At 44.1% G+C, this 11821-nt stretch overlaps 1 long non-coding RNA gene across 1 annotated transcript; it reads left to right on the top strand.

Annotated features, from left to right (window-relative positions):
* Window positions 1-1461: 1461 nt before the first annotated feature.
* On the top strand, window positions 1462-3015 carry LOC129143806 (uncharacterized). Its single transcript, XR_008547700.1, has 2 exons — window positions 1462-1863; window positions 2830-3015. It is a non-coding gene; the product is annotated as an uncharacterized LOC129143806 (long non-coding RNA).
* The last annotated feature ends 8806 nt before the right edge of the window (window positions 3016-11821 follow it).

The following is an 11821-nucleotide window of genomic DNA, read 5'->3' as shown; positions in this document are numbered from 1 at the left end:
CTCCCCTCTCCCCTCTCCCCTCCGCCCTCCCCCCTCCCCCCTCTCCCCTCCCCCCTCCCCCCTCTCCCCTCTCCCCTCTCCCCTCTCCCCTCTTTCCACGGTCTCCCTCTGATGCCCAGCAGAAGCTGGACGGTACTGCTGCCATCTCAGCTCACTGCAACCTCCCTGCCCGATTCTCCTGCCTCAGCCTGCCGAGTGCCTGCGATTGCAGGCTTGCGCCGCCACGCCTGACTGGTTTTCGTATTTTTTTGGTGGAGACGGGGTTTCGATGTGTCGGCTGGGCTGGTCTCCAGCTCCTAACCGTGAGTGATCCGCCAGCCTCGGCCTCCCGAGGTGCCGGGATTGCAGACGGAGTCTCGTTAACTCAGTGCTCAATGGCGCCCAGGCTGGAGTGCAGTGGCGTGATCTCAGCTCGCTACAACCACCTCCCAGCCGCCTGCCTTGGCCTCCCTAAGTGCCGAGATTGCAGCCTCTGCCTGGCAGCCACCCCGTCTGGGAAGTGAGGAGCGTCTCCGCCTGACCGCCCATCATCTGGGATGTGAGGAGCCCCTCTGCCTGGCTGCCCAGTCTGGAAAGTGAGGAGCGTCTCTGCCCAGCCGCCATCCCATCTAGGAAGTGAGGAGCGCCTCTTCCCGGCCGCCATCACATCTGGGAAGTGAGGAGCGTCTCTGCCCGGCCGCCCATCGTCTGAGATGTGGGGAGCACCTCTGCCCTGCCGCCCCGTCTGGGATGTGAGGAGTGTCTCTGCCCGGCCGCCCTGTCTGAGAAGTGAGGAGACCCTCTGCCTGGCAACCGCCCCGTCTGAGAAGTGAGGAGCCCCTCCGCCCGGCAGCCGCCCCGTCTGAGAAGTGAGGAGCCCCTCTGCCCAGCCAGCCGCCCCCTCTGGGAGGGAGGTGGGGGGGTCAGCCCCCCACCGGGCCAGCCGCCCCGTCGGGGAAGTGAGGGGCACCTCTGCCCGGCCGCCCCTACTGGGAAGTGAGGAGCCCCTCTGCCCGGCCAGCCGCCCTGTCCGGGAGGGAGGTGGGGGGTCAGCCCCCCGCCCGGCCAGCCGCCCCGTCCGGGAGGGAGGTGGGGGGGGTCAGCCCCCTGCCCGGCCAGCCGCCCCGTCCGGGAGGTGAGGGGCGCTTCTGCCCGGCCGCCCCTACTGGGAAGTGAGGAGCTCCTCTGCCCGGCCACCACCCCATCTGGGAGGTGTACTCAACAGCTCATTGAGAACGGGCCATGAAGACAATGGCGGTTTTGTGGAATAGAAAGGGGGGAAAGGTGGGGAAAAGATTGAGAAATCGGATGGTTGCTGTGTCTGTGTAGAAAGAGGTAGACATGGGAGACTTTTCATTTTGTTCTGTACTAAGAAAAATTCTTCTGCCTTGGAAAAAAAAAAAAAAGAAATATGTTTATTTTTCTATAAAAATGTATATGTTATACAACTTATAGGTATGTTATACATATGTAGTTACTTTCCATGAATGTTAAGAGTAAAGATAAACAACTTTTTAGCTAAAAATTACATTCAAGCTATACCTTGACAAATAAGGATGTGAATTGACAATGTGTGTGTGTGTTTGCCTGTGTTTGCTTGTATAGAGGTTACATGTAAGCTTCCTACAAAATGCAAAAGTACAAAAGGTGTTGCAGTGAAAAGTAAGTTTCCCTGAAATCTCTGACCCCGTGTACCAGTTCTTCCACCCAGGATCCCTTGTTGCAAGTTTCTCCCCTCCACTACCACCTGGAGCTATTCTGTGCATGTGGAATTAAGATTCCAATTGAAGATGGAGGGAGAGGCTGGAGAGAGGCAATTCCAAAACAGAGAACTACACATGCAAAGCCGTCGAGGTGAAGAAGTGGAGAAACGTGAGGGAAAAAGTGAGGAAATAATGAGTGAAATTATGACCAATAGAGTAGGAAACAGTGAAGTAGGGTACTGTGGCTCAGGCCTGTAATCCCAGAACTTTGGGAGGCCAAGACAGAAGGACGGCTTGAGCCCAGGAGTTTCAGACCAGCCTGGGCAACATAGGGAGACCCCAGACCCATACATTTTAAAAAATAAATTAGCTGGGTGTGGTGGTTTGTGCCTGTGGTCCCAGCTATTCAGGAGGCTGAGGTGGGAGGATCACTTGAGCCCAGGAGGTGGAGGCTGCGGTGAGCCGAGATTGCACCACTGCACTGCGGCCTGGGCAACGAGTGAGATCCTGTCTAAGAAAAAATAAAAAAGGAAGAAAGAAAGGAAAGAAAAACAAGAAAGGAAGAAAGGAGGGAAGGAAGGAAGGAAAAAAGAAAGGAAAATGAAGGAAGAAAATAATGGCAAAAATAAGTTGGTAAAATGTAAACAGTCCCTGGCAATTACAAAAATGTAATCATTAATGCCTTTAAAATGTGAGGATAATTAATAAATTTTACTTTAAAGAAAAGAACATTAAAGTAATAGTGTGATACCACTTTTCAACTATAAATTATAATGATCTCAAAATGTGATAGCAATGTGTTGGCCAGTGTGAAGGAAAATGGTGCTTTTATACATTGCTGATGGAAGTATAAACTGATATAATCCATGGAAGAAAATTTGCCAATATTCATTAAATTTTAAATGCATTGACTCTTTGATATAGCAGTTTTACTTCTAGGATATTGCTGTGGTTTTAATGTGTCACCTCCAAAATTCAGGTGTTAAGGGAGGGCCAGGAAATCTCCTTCCCTTGTGAATGGAATTAAGGCATGTGTATATATATGTGTATGTAAATTGTATATATAAGGCCTTTGTGTGTGTGTATACACCTTTAAAGCCATATATATATATATATATATATATATATATATATATGCTTTACCCAGGTTTTGGCTTCCTTGTCCTGCCTTCTGCCATGTGAGGACACAGCACGTCTATCCCTCCAGAGGGTACAGCATCAAGGTGCCATCTTGGAAGCAGAAGGCAGCCCTCACCAGACAACTGGCACCTTGACCTTGGACTTCCCGGCCTCCAAAATTGTGAGAAAATAAATTTCTGTTCTTAATAAATTATCTGGTCTCAAGTGTTTTGTTATAGCCGCACAAGGAAAAATTATTTTCCAAACACTCATATGTATGAGCAATGCTATCCATACAAGAACACGTAGTACAGCATTGTTTAAAAACCATAAAATTCGGCCGGGCACAGTGGCTCACGCCTGTAATCCCAGCACTTTGGGAGGCTGAGGCGGGTGGATCACCTGAGGTCAGGAGTTCAAGACCAGCCTGACCAACATGGAGAAACCCCATCTCTACTAAAAACACAAAATTAGCCAGGCATGGTGGCGCATGCCTGTAATCGCAGCTACTCGGAAGGCTGATTCAGGAGAATCACTTGAACCTGGGAGGCGGAGGTTGCGGTGAGCCGAGATCGCGCCACTGCGCTCCAGCCTGGGCAGCAAGAACAAACCTGTCTAAAGAAAAAAAAAAAAAAATCACAAAATTCTAGAAACTGAAATACCACCAATAAAAGATTGGTCAAATAAATTGAGGACACAGTTATACAAGGAATGCTATGTCACTTTTATAAAGAAGAGAGAGTTTTCCCAAAATTGATATAAAATTACACCCAAAATACAGTTGAGGCAAAAGGTAGAATACAGGAAATATGTACAAGATGTTCCCATTTGAAGGTAGAAAAAAGGATATCTATGGTGTGTACATACACACATATATGTCTATCTGTCTTTATATAGATATACACATGCTTAGGTGGGCTTATAATATCTCTAGAGAAAGACAAAATAAATAAAGTTGCGATTGCCTCTGGGGGTAGAAACCAGGTATCTATAGGGATAAAAGGAAAAGTTACTTTTCACTTTTTACCATTTTGTAGCCAATGAATTGTATAGTCATTAAGTCAGCAAATACTTGTAAGTACCTACTAAATATCAGGTACTTTTGTAGGTGTTGGAGATAAAGTTCCTACTCTCCTGAAGTTTATATTGTACATGTGCATGTTATTTAAAAAATTAAAGTTCATAAGACAAATATGATCTATGTACTGTAGCTAAAACAAATATTATTTACTTTTTAATTCTTCTCACTACATAAATTAAAAGTAATTATTTTAACACTTTTTCTTTTTTAAATCTAAAATTATATTCGTCTTTTTTTTTTTGAGACAGAGTCTTGCTCTGTCACCCAGGCTGAAGTGCAGTGGTGTGATCTTGGCACACTGCAACGTCTGCCTCCCCAGGTTCAAGGGATTCTCGTGCCTCAGCTTCCCAAGTAGCTGGAATTACAAGTGCACACCACACCATGCCCAGCTAATTTTAGTATTTTTAGTTCAGATGGGGTTTCACCATGTTGGCCAGGCTGGCCTCGAACTCCTGACCTCAAGTGATTGACCCACCTCGGCCTCCCAAAGTTCTGGGATTATAGGCGTGAGCCACCGCGCCCAGCCAGTCTTTAAGATAAAATACAAGCATTAAAAATTAATTACTTTTTTCATATCAGTTTTAAGTACAAGTAAAACTATGTATTCGAAATTATTTTTTATTGTAAACTTTTAAAAATTAGGAAGTCAAATCTCAAAGTTAAAAAGTTAGGGATCAGATAAAGGGTACTAAAGTTAGGATAATAGATTTAAAAGTTTAAAAATGAAAGTGTCAACTTTGGTTGACTAATTTAAAGATGATTACACTGGTTCTTTCAGCGGGTTTTATGAAGCTGAATGAACAAGGTGGCAGTGCAGGGAAAGCAGGAGGAAAAAAGACAGCCCCAGTGCAGTGATCCCAACTTGGGTTCAGAGGTTTTAAGGGCCTGAAAGTTTACACAACCCTGAAGATTTGAGACTGGTTGACTGAGGTAGACTGTGCCCGCATGAAAGGGAGAGGTAGACTGTGCCCACTTGGAAGGGAGAGGTAGACTGTGCCCGCATGGAAGGGAGAGGTAGACTGTGCCCACTTGGAAGGGAGAGGTAGACTGTGCCCACTTGGAAGGGAGAGGTAGACTGTGCCGGCATGGAAGGGAGAATGAAACCTGGAGCTCATTGTACAATCTGTTCAGTTCCAGATGATGTCAGGCCTCACTATTAGAAAGAGATGAGAATGAGGCTGGGCGCGGTGGCTCACACCTGTAATCCCAGCACTTTGGGAGGCCGAGGTGGGTGGATCACGAGGTCAGGAGATCAAGGCCATCCTGGTCAATACTGTGAAACCTCATCTCTAACAAAAATACAAAAATTAGCTGGGCTTGGTGGTGCGTGCCTGTAATCCCAGCTACTCGGGAGGCTGAGGCAGGAGAATCGCTTGAACCAGGGAGTCGGCCGTTGCAGTGAGCCATGATCGCACCATTGCACTCCAGCCTGGGCGACAGAGACTCCATCTCAAAAAAAATAAAAATAAAAAGAGAGATGAGAATGTGACTCAAGGACTAGAGCGAAGCAGACAGGTCTGGGTTTGAAATTTAATTTTTCGTGTTTTACTCACACACAAGGTGAGTGTGGTCATGCAGAAAAGACCCACAGAAAGAAGGCTTACCATTTGTGGCGAAGCCTAGAAGAGGAGCCATGGAGATCGAAGGGGCAATGAATGTACTATGGGGGACACAAGGAATCCAGAGGCAAGGAAACCTATGGCCTTTCTGAAGAGATGAGTTTCTTTTGTTTTGTTTTGTTTTTGAGACAGAGTTTTGCTCTTGTTGCCCAGGCTGGAGTGCAATGGTACGATCTTGGCTCACTGCAACCTCTGCCTCCTGGGTTCAGGCAATTCTCTTGCCTCAGCCTCCTGAGTAGCTAGGATTACAGGCATGCATCACCACGCCCGGCTAATTTTGTATTTTTACTAGAGACGGGGTTTCTCGACGTTGGTCAGGCTGGTCTCAAACTCCCGACCTCGGGTATCTGCCCACCTTGGCCTCCCAAAGTGCTGGGATCACAGGCGTGAGCCACTGCGCCCGGCCTATAATGAGTTTTGTAAGAAGAATAATGTAGGTAAAGGGTTCAAGTTGTGCAGGTGAAGGGGCTAGATAAAAGGAAAATCAGGAGCTAGTTGTGACAGCACTTTGGAAGTGTTCTGAGGCTGGAAGGCATTTTGTTAGAAGTTTTTTTTGTTTTTGTTTTTGTTTTTGTTTTTGTTTTTGAGAGAGTCTCGCTTTCGCCTAGGCTGGAGTGTAGTGGCGCAATCTCGGCTCACTGCAACCTCCACTTCCCGGGTTCAGCAATTCTCCTGCCTCAGCCTCCTGAGTAGCTGGGACTACAGGCACATGCCGCCACACCTGGCTAATTTTTTTCTGTATTTTAGTAGAGATAGGGTTTCACTGTGTTGCCCAGGCTAGTCTTGAACTTCTGAGCTCAGGCAATCTTTCTGCCTCATCCTCCCAAAGTGCTAGGATTACAGGCGTGAGCCACCGCACCCGGCCTAGAAGTTTAAGTAGTGAGCTACAAGAAAAGGCAGCAGGAAAGAAAAGTAGAAATATGGGTTATTATGAGGTCATGTAGGAATGACTGAGGGATGTTTTTTTTTTGCAGATCAGTTAACTAAGGCCATGAAACTTGAGTGTGTTTTGTGGTGTATCAAGAGATTTGGAAATGCACAAATATTCCACACATGATACACTAGTACCATATTGAATGTGATTGTTCTCCTTATTCAATTGATTGAATTAAATGTCTTTTTGTTTCATTGAGCTGCCTAATTGCTCCATTATAATTTCTATGTATTCCCCAAAAGACCATTTTCCTTAGGATAAGATACAATGGAATAGCCCACAGAGATAAGCAAAGTATAGGCATCTTCTCCTCCTTTTCGTTGAAGTAGAAATTTATTTGTTTTTGTGTTAAAATTGGATTCAGTGGGGAGGCAAACTCTATTAAATTAAACCATAAAGAAGTTGCATGAATATGGATGGATGGGGTGTTTGTCGAGTGACTTTCCAACTGTCTACAGAAATCTGAGCCGCAGAGAGGCAAAGTCAAACTTCCTTGGGGCAGTGCCGAGAGAGGGCCCGGGGCATGACAGTGTTTTAAACATTAGAGTTTTAGGAAAGCTGTAGGTCACTGGATGTCTATGCAATTGAGCTAGTGTAACACTGAAAAAGGGTCCAATTTTGTCTATTGCTAACTGTAAGAATTATATCCATGAATAAAGAAGATAGCTATGTGGGTGTATTTGTCCATTCTCATGCTGCAATGAAGAAATACCTGAGACTGGGTAACTATAAAAAAAGAGTTTTAATTGACTCACAGTTCCACATGGCTGGGGAAGCCTCAGGAAACTTACAGTCATGGCAGAAGGCACCTCTTCACAGGGCGGCAGGAGAGAGAATGAATGCAAGCAGAGGAAATGACAGACGCTTATAAAACCATCAGATCTCATGAGAACTCACTCACTATCATGAGAACAGCATGGGGGAAACTGCCCATGATTCAAATACCTCCCACCAGGTCCCACCCTCACCATGTGGGGATTATGGGGAGTAAAATTCGAGCTGAGGTTTGGGTGGGGACACAGAGCCAAACCATATCAGTGGGTCATATCTGAAGATAGCCAGAGATAACTTAGTAGTTGAGTTTGTTTAGGCTATGTAATCCCACCAGAGATCTTTGAATGTAGGGACAAGTTTGGCCAAATATCTCAAGTACATCTGTGGAAAAGGAAAAGCTATCCCCTATGTTCCTGACTTGAATAAATGTTAACTTCCTGTTTGAGAGACAGAGCCTTAATTTGGGGAAGATGACCAAAATCAAAAAGAAACACACAAATCTCAGTTTCTTTAATTAAAAGTGAAGTGAATCCAATGTGAAAACCAAAAAGCACCAGGCGCAGTGGAAATGACTTTGTCAGCAGGACCAGAGGCCCTTTCGTGTTCTCTTTCCACTTTCAGGAGCGTATGGCTCATTAAGTGCTTCCCAAAGGGAAAGGCATGATGCACGGCTGGGAGATGTAAGGAGGCAGCAGCTCCTGCAGGCAGGCGGAGCGTGTCACTCACCAGCACACACACATGGGGGAGACTGTTCTGAAACTAAACAGCTGTCCACTTAGGACTCATCTTAAGCTAAGAAGTCTCCAAAATAGAATTAACCTGCAAAAAGTATATGCGAGAGATGCTCGCTCCAGGTGCTTTTTGAAAAATAAGAACCTTCAGACAGTGGTGTGCTACTAATTTATGATTGTTATTTTGTGAATGATGGTGGTTATTTAACATAAATCATTCCTCTAAGGAAGTGCGGTTCATTTTGTTGTAAGGTTTGGCTTTCTTCTATTTGTTTTGTTGTTATTGTTGTGATTACTGTTTCTGTGGTATCCAAGTTTTGTGATCTATGCAGTTTTCTGATTTCTGCACTTCGGTATTTCTGTAACAAGATTGGGTATCTTTTTTATTTTTTTTTAATGAGACTCAGTCTCACTCTATTGCCCTGGTTGGAGTGCAGTGGTGCAATCTTGGCTCACTGCAACCTCCACCTCCTGGGTTCAAGCAATTCTCCTGCCTCAGCCTCCCAAGTAGCTGGGACTACAGGCGCGTGACACCACGTCCAGCTAATCTTTGTATTTTTGGTAGAGATGGGTTTTCACCATGTTGGCCAGGCTAGTCTTGAACTTCTGACTTCAGGTGATCCGCCCACCTTGGCCTCCCAAAGTGCTGGGATTACAGGCATGAGCCACCATGCCAGGCCAAAATTAGGTATCTTTGGTAATTGTCTTTCTTTTCTTTTTTTTTTTTTTTTTTTTTTGTTGTCGTTTGTTTGTTTTGACTGAGTTTTGCTCTGTTGCTCAGGCTGGAGTGCAATGGCACAATCTTGGCTTACTGCAACCTTCGTCTCCTGGGTTCAAGTGATCCTCCTGCCTCAGCCTCCCAAGTAGCTGGGATTACAGGCACCCACCACCACATTCGGCTAATTTTTGTATTTTTCCGTAGAGACAGGGTTTCACCATCTTGGCCAGACTGGTCTCAAATTCCTGACCTCAAGTGATCCACCTGCCTTGGCCTCTCAAAGTGCTGGCATTACAGACGTGAGCCACCTCGCCCAGCCTTTGGTAAGTCTTTAATTTAGAAGTCATATTTGTGGTTAGATAGATTGGCCTTTTTGCAAAACCCTTTTTCTTGAAATATTGAAGAATGTCAGACATACAGACATCATGCAATATATCTTGAAAAGTAATCCACATGAATGTAAGGGGTCCAAAGGAGGCCTTAACCTGAATGAATCTTTATTCAAAATGGGTGTTTTTTACAAAGAAAATCTTATCTAACTTTACCCAAGTTATTCTCTAACATTTTCTAATTTTTGTGTATGTTTCCACATGTTCTTCATTCATTCCTCCGTTCAGTTGTGCTCTTTTCAAACATACATGGAATTGCACTAGATACAGGGTTCTGCAACCTGCCTTCTTCACTAAATAATTTCTGCATAGTATTCTGTCTCCTTATACAGAGATCCTCGTCTTTAGTGACTGCATGATAGTTACATAACCAATGTTCCACATTAGGTTTATTAAGCCCCTTCTTGAAGAAACTGTTTCTGCATTTTTGTGCCTACAAATATTGCTCGAACAGACTCCTATAGTAAAATCATGAACTTCACAAGTGTCCGTAGAGTATCTCCAGATGTGGAATTGGTGGTCAAAGGAAAAATGCCAAAGTTTTAGAATTTAATACCAAGAATGGGTTGGTACTTCATTTTTACTGCAATTTTCTGATATTTAAGGATGTGTTCTCAAAAAACGATTAGATATATTTACTGAAATCACTAAAGTCTCACTTACAATCATTAGGCAATAATATCTCATTTGAATTAAAAACATGAGTTTTGTGAATGTGGTAACATTTTATTACACACACTGGTGATGAAATTACAGCTCAACTTAATAGTAGGGTAAGTATTAAATTTTTGCTTTTCTTTTTTTAATGTTGCTTTGTGTATTTTGTTCAATAATGGTAGGGTAAGTATTAAATTTAAGAGTAGGACAACTAAATATTACATCCTAATGTGATGCAATCATAAAGTATAGCACAACTTATAAAATATCTGGCCAAAACTACTTACCTGGCAGCTAATGAAACCTTTAGCTCTCACTTTCACATTATAAAAAATACACGTGATAAGCAAAGCTAAATGACATCATGAGGAAACACTTGGACAAATCTAGAAGGTAGAACATTATAGAAACCGGACCAATCTCTTCAATATGTCAATAAGATTTTGAAACAAAAAGGGGCTGCTCTTTTAGATTCAAAATAAGAGATAGAACAAAATGAAAAACTTGCTATTCATTGTTTATCGGCTTAAGCAAGGATGTGCTGAAAACCCATAAGGACATGTCACAGGCTATGCAAACCAGCTTAAAAGCACACCTGCTTGTAAATCTGGGAATATCTGATCATCCAAATAATGACAAGAATGTATTAGTAGGTTGATGCAAAAGGAATTGCGGTTTTTGTCATTAAAAATAATTGCGGCTGGGTGAGGTGGCTCATGCCTGTAATCTCAGCACTTTGGGAGGCCCAGGTGGGCAGATCACAAGGTCAGGAGATTGAGACCATATTGGCCAATGTGGTGAAACCCCATCTCTACAGAAAATACAAAAATTAGCTGAGTGTGATGGTGCATGCCTGTAATCCCGGCTACTCGGGAGACTGAGGCAGGAGAATGGCTTGAACCAGGGAGAGGAAGGTTGCAGTGAGCTGAGATCGCACCAGTGCACTCCAGCCTGGGGACAGAGCGAGATTCCATCTCAAAAAAAAAAAAAAAAAATTGCAAAAACTGCAATTACTTTTGCACCAATAGAAAATCTTAATAAAGGCTGGGCAAGGTGGTTCATGCCCGTAATCTCAGCATTTTGGGGAGGCCGAGGTGGAAGGATGGCTTGAGGCCAGGAATTCAAGAGCAGCCTGGGCAGCATAGTGAGACCCTGTCTCTACAAAAAAAAAAAAATTAGCTGGGCACAGTGACACGTGCCTATACTCATAGCTACTCAGGAGACTGAGGTGGGAAGTTCACTTGATCTCAGGAGGCCAAGGGTGCGGTGAGCTGAGATCGCACCACTGCACTCCAGCCTGGGTGACAGAGCGAGACTCCATCTCAAAAAAAAAAAAAAGCAAACACACTTGGCAGCTAAATGCAGTGTGTGTGCCTTGATTAAACTTCGAGTTGGAGAAAAACAAACAAACAAACAAACCTAACTATATTAGGACAAATGGGAACATTTAAATATGACTGCATATTACTGTATAATGTAGTACTGTTTTTAGTTCCTGAATGTGAAACTTATAGTGTGGTTTTATAAGCAAATGTACTGGCTCTTGGGAGGTTTCCACTAAAGTATTTAGGAAAAAAAGTCATGTTGCCTGCAACTAACAGGCATGTAATGGTTCACCCGTTCCTTCACCCCTGCCAAAACTGTGGTAGACATGCGTATACATATGTACACACATATGTATGCATATGTATGATGTGTGTGATAGTTTGTATGTGTATACTTCACATGTTAGTGTGTGTGCATGCCTATGCATGTGTGTTTGTGGAGACAGAGAGAGGGATCACAAAAATGTGACACAATGTTAACAATTAGTGAACGTATAAGAAAGGTATAAGGTATATTAGTTCGCTCAGGCTCGCATAATAAAATACCACTTACTGGCTGGCTTAACCAGCATAAATCCATTTTCTCGGAGTCCTGAAGGCTGGAAGCCCAAGCTGAGGCTGTCGGCGGGGTCCTTCCTTTCCTCTGAGGCCCCTCTCCTTGGCTCTTGCAGCTGCTTCACAGGGCTGTCCCGGGGTGTGTCCCAATTTCCTCTTCTTACAAAGAAAGCAGTCAGATTGGATTAAGGCTCACCCTAATGGCCTTGTTTTAACTTCATCACGTCTTTTAAGATC

This window comes from Pan troglodytes, chromosome 3 (genome assembly GCF_028858775.2).
Source record: "Pan troglodytes isolate AG18354 chromosome 3, NHGRI_mPanTro3-v2.0_pri, whole genome shotgun sequence".
Classification (NCBI taxonomy): Eukaryota; Metazoa; Chordata; class Mammalia; order Primates; family Hominidae; genus Pan; species Pan troglodytes.
Note: the sequence above shows the minus strand (reverse complement) of the source record. Positions and strands in the feature narration are given on the sequence as shown.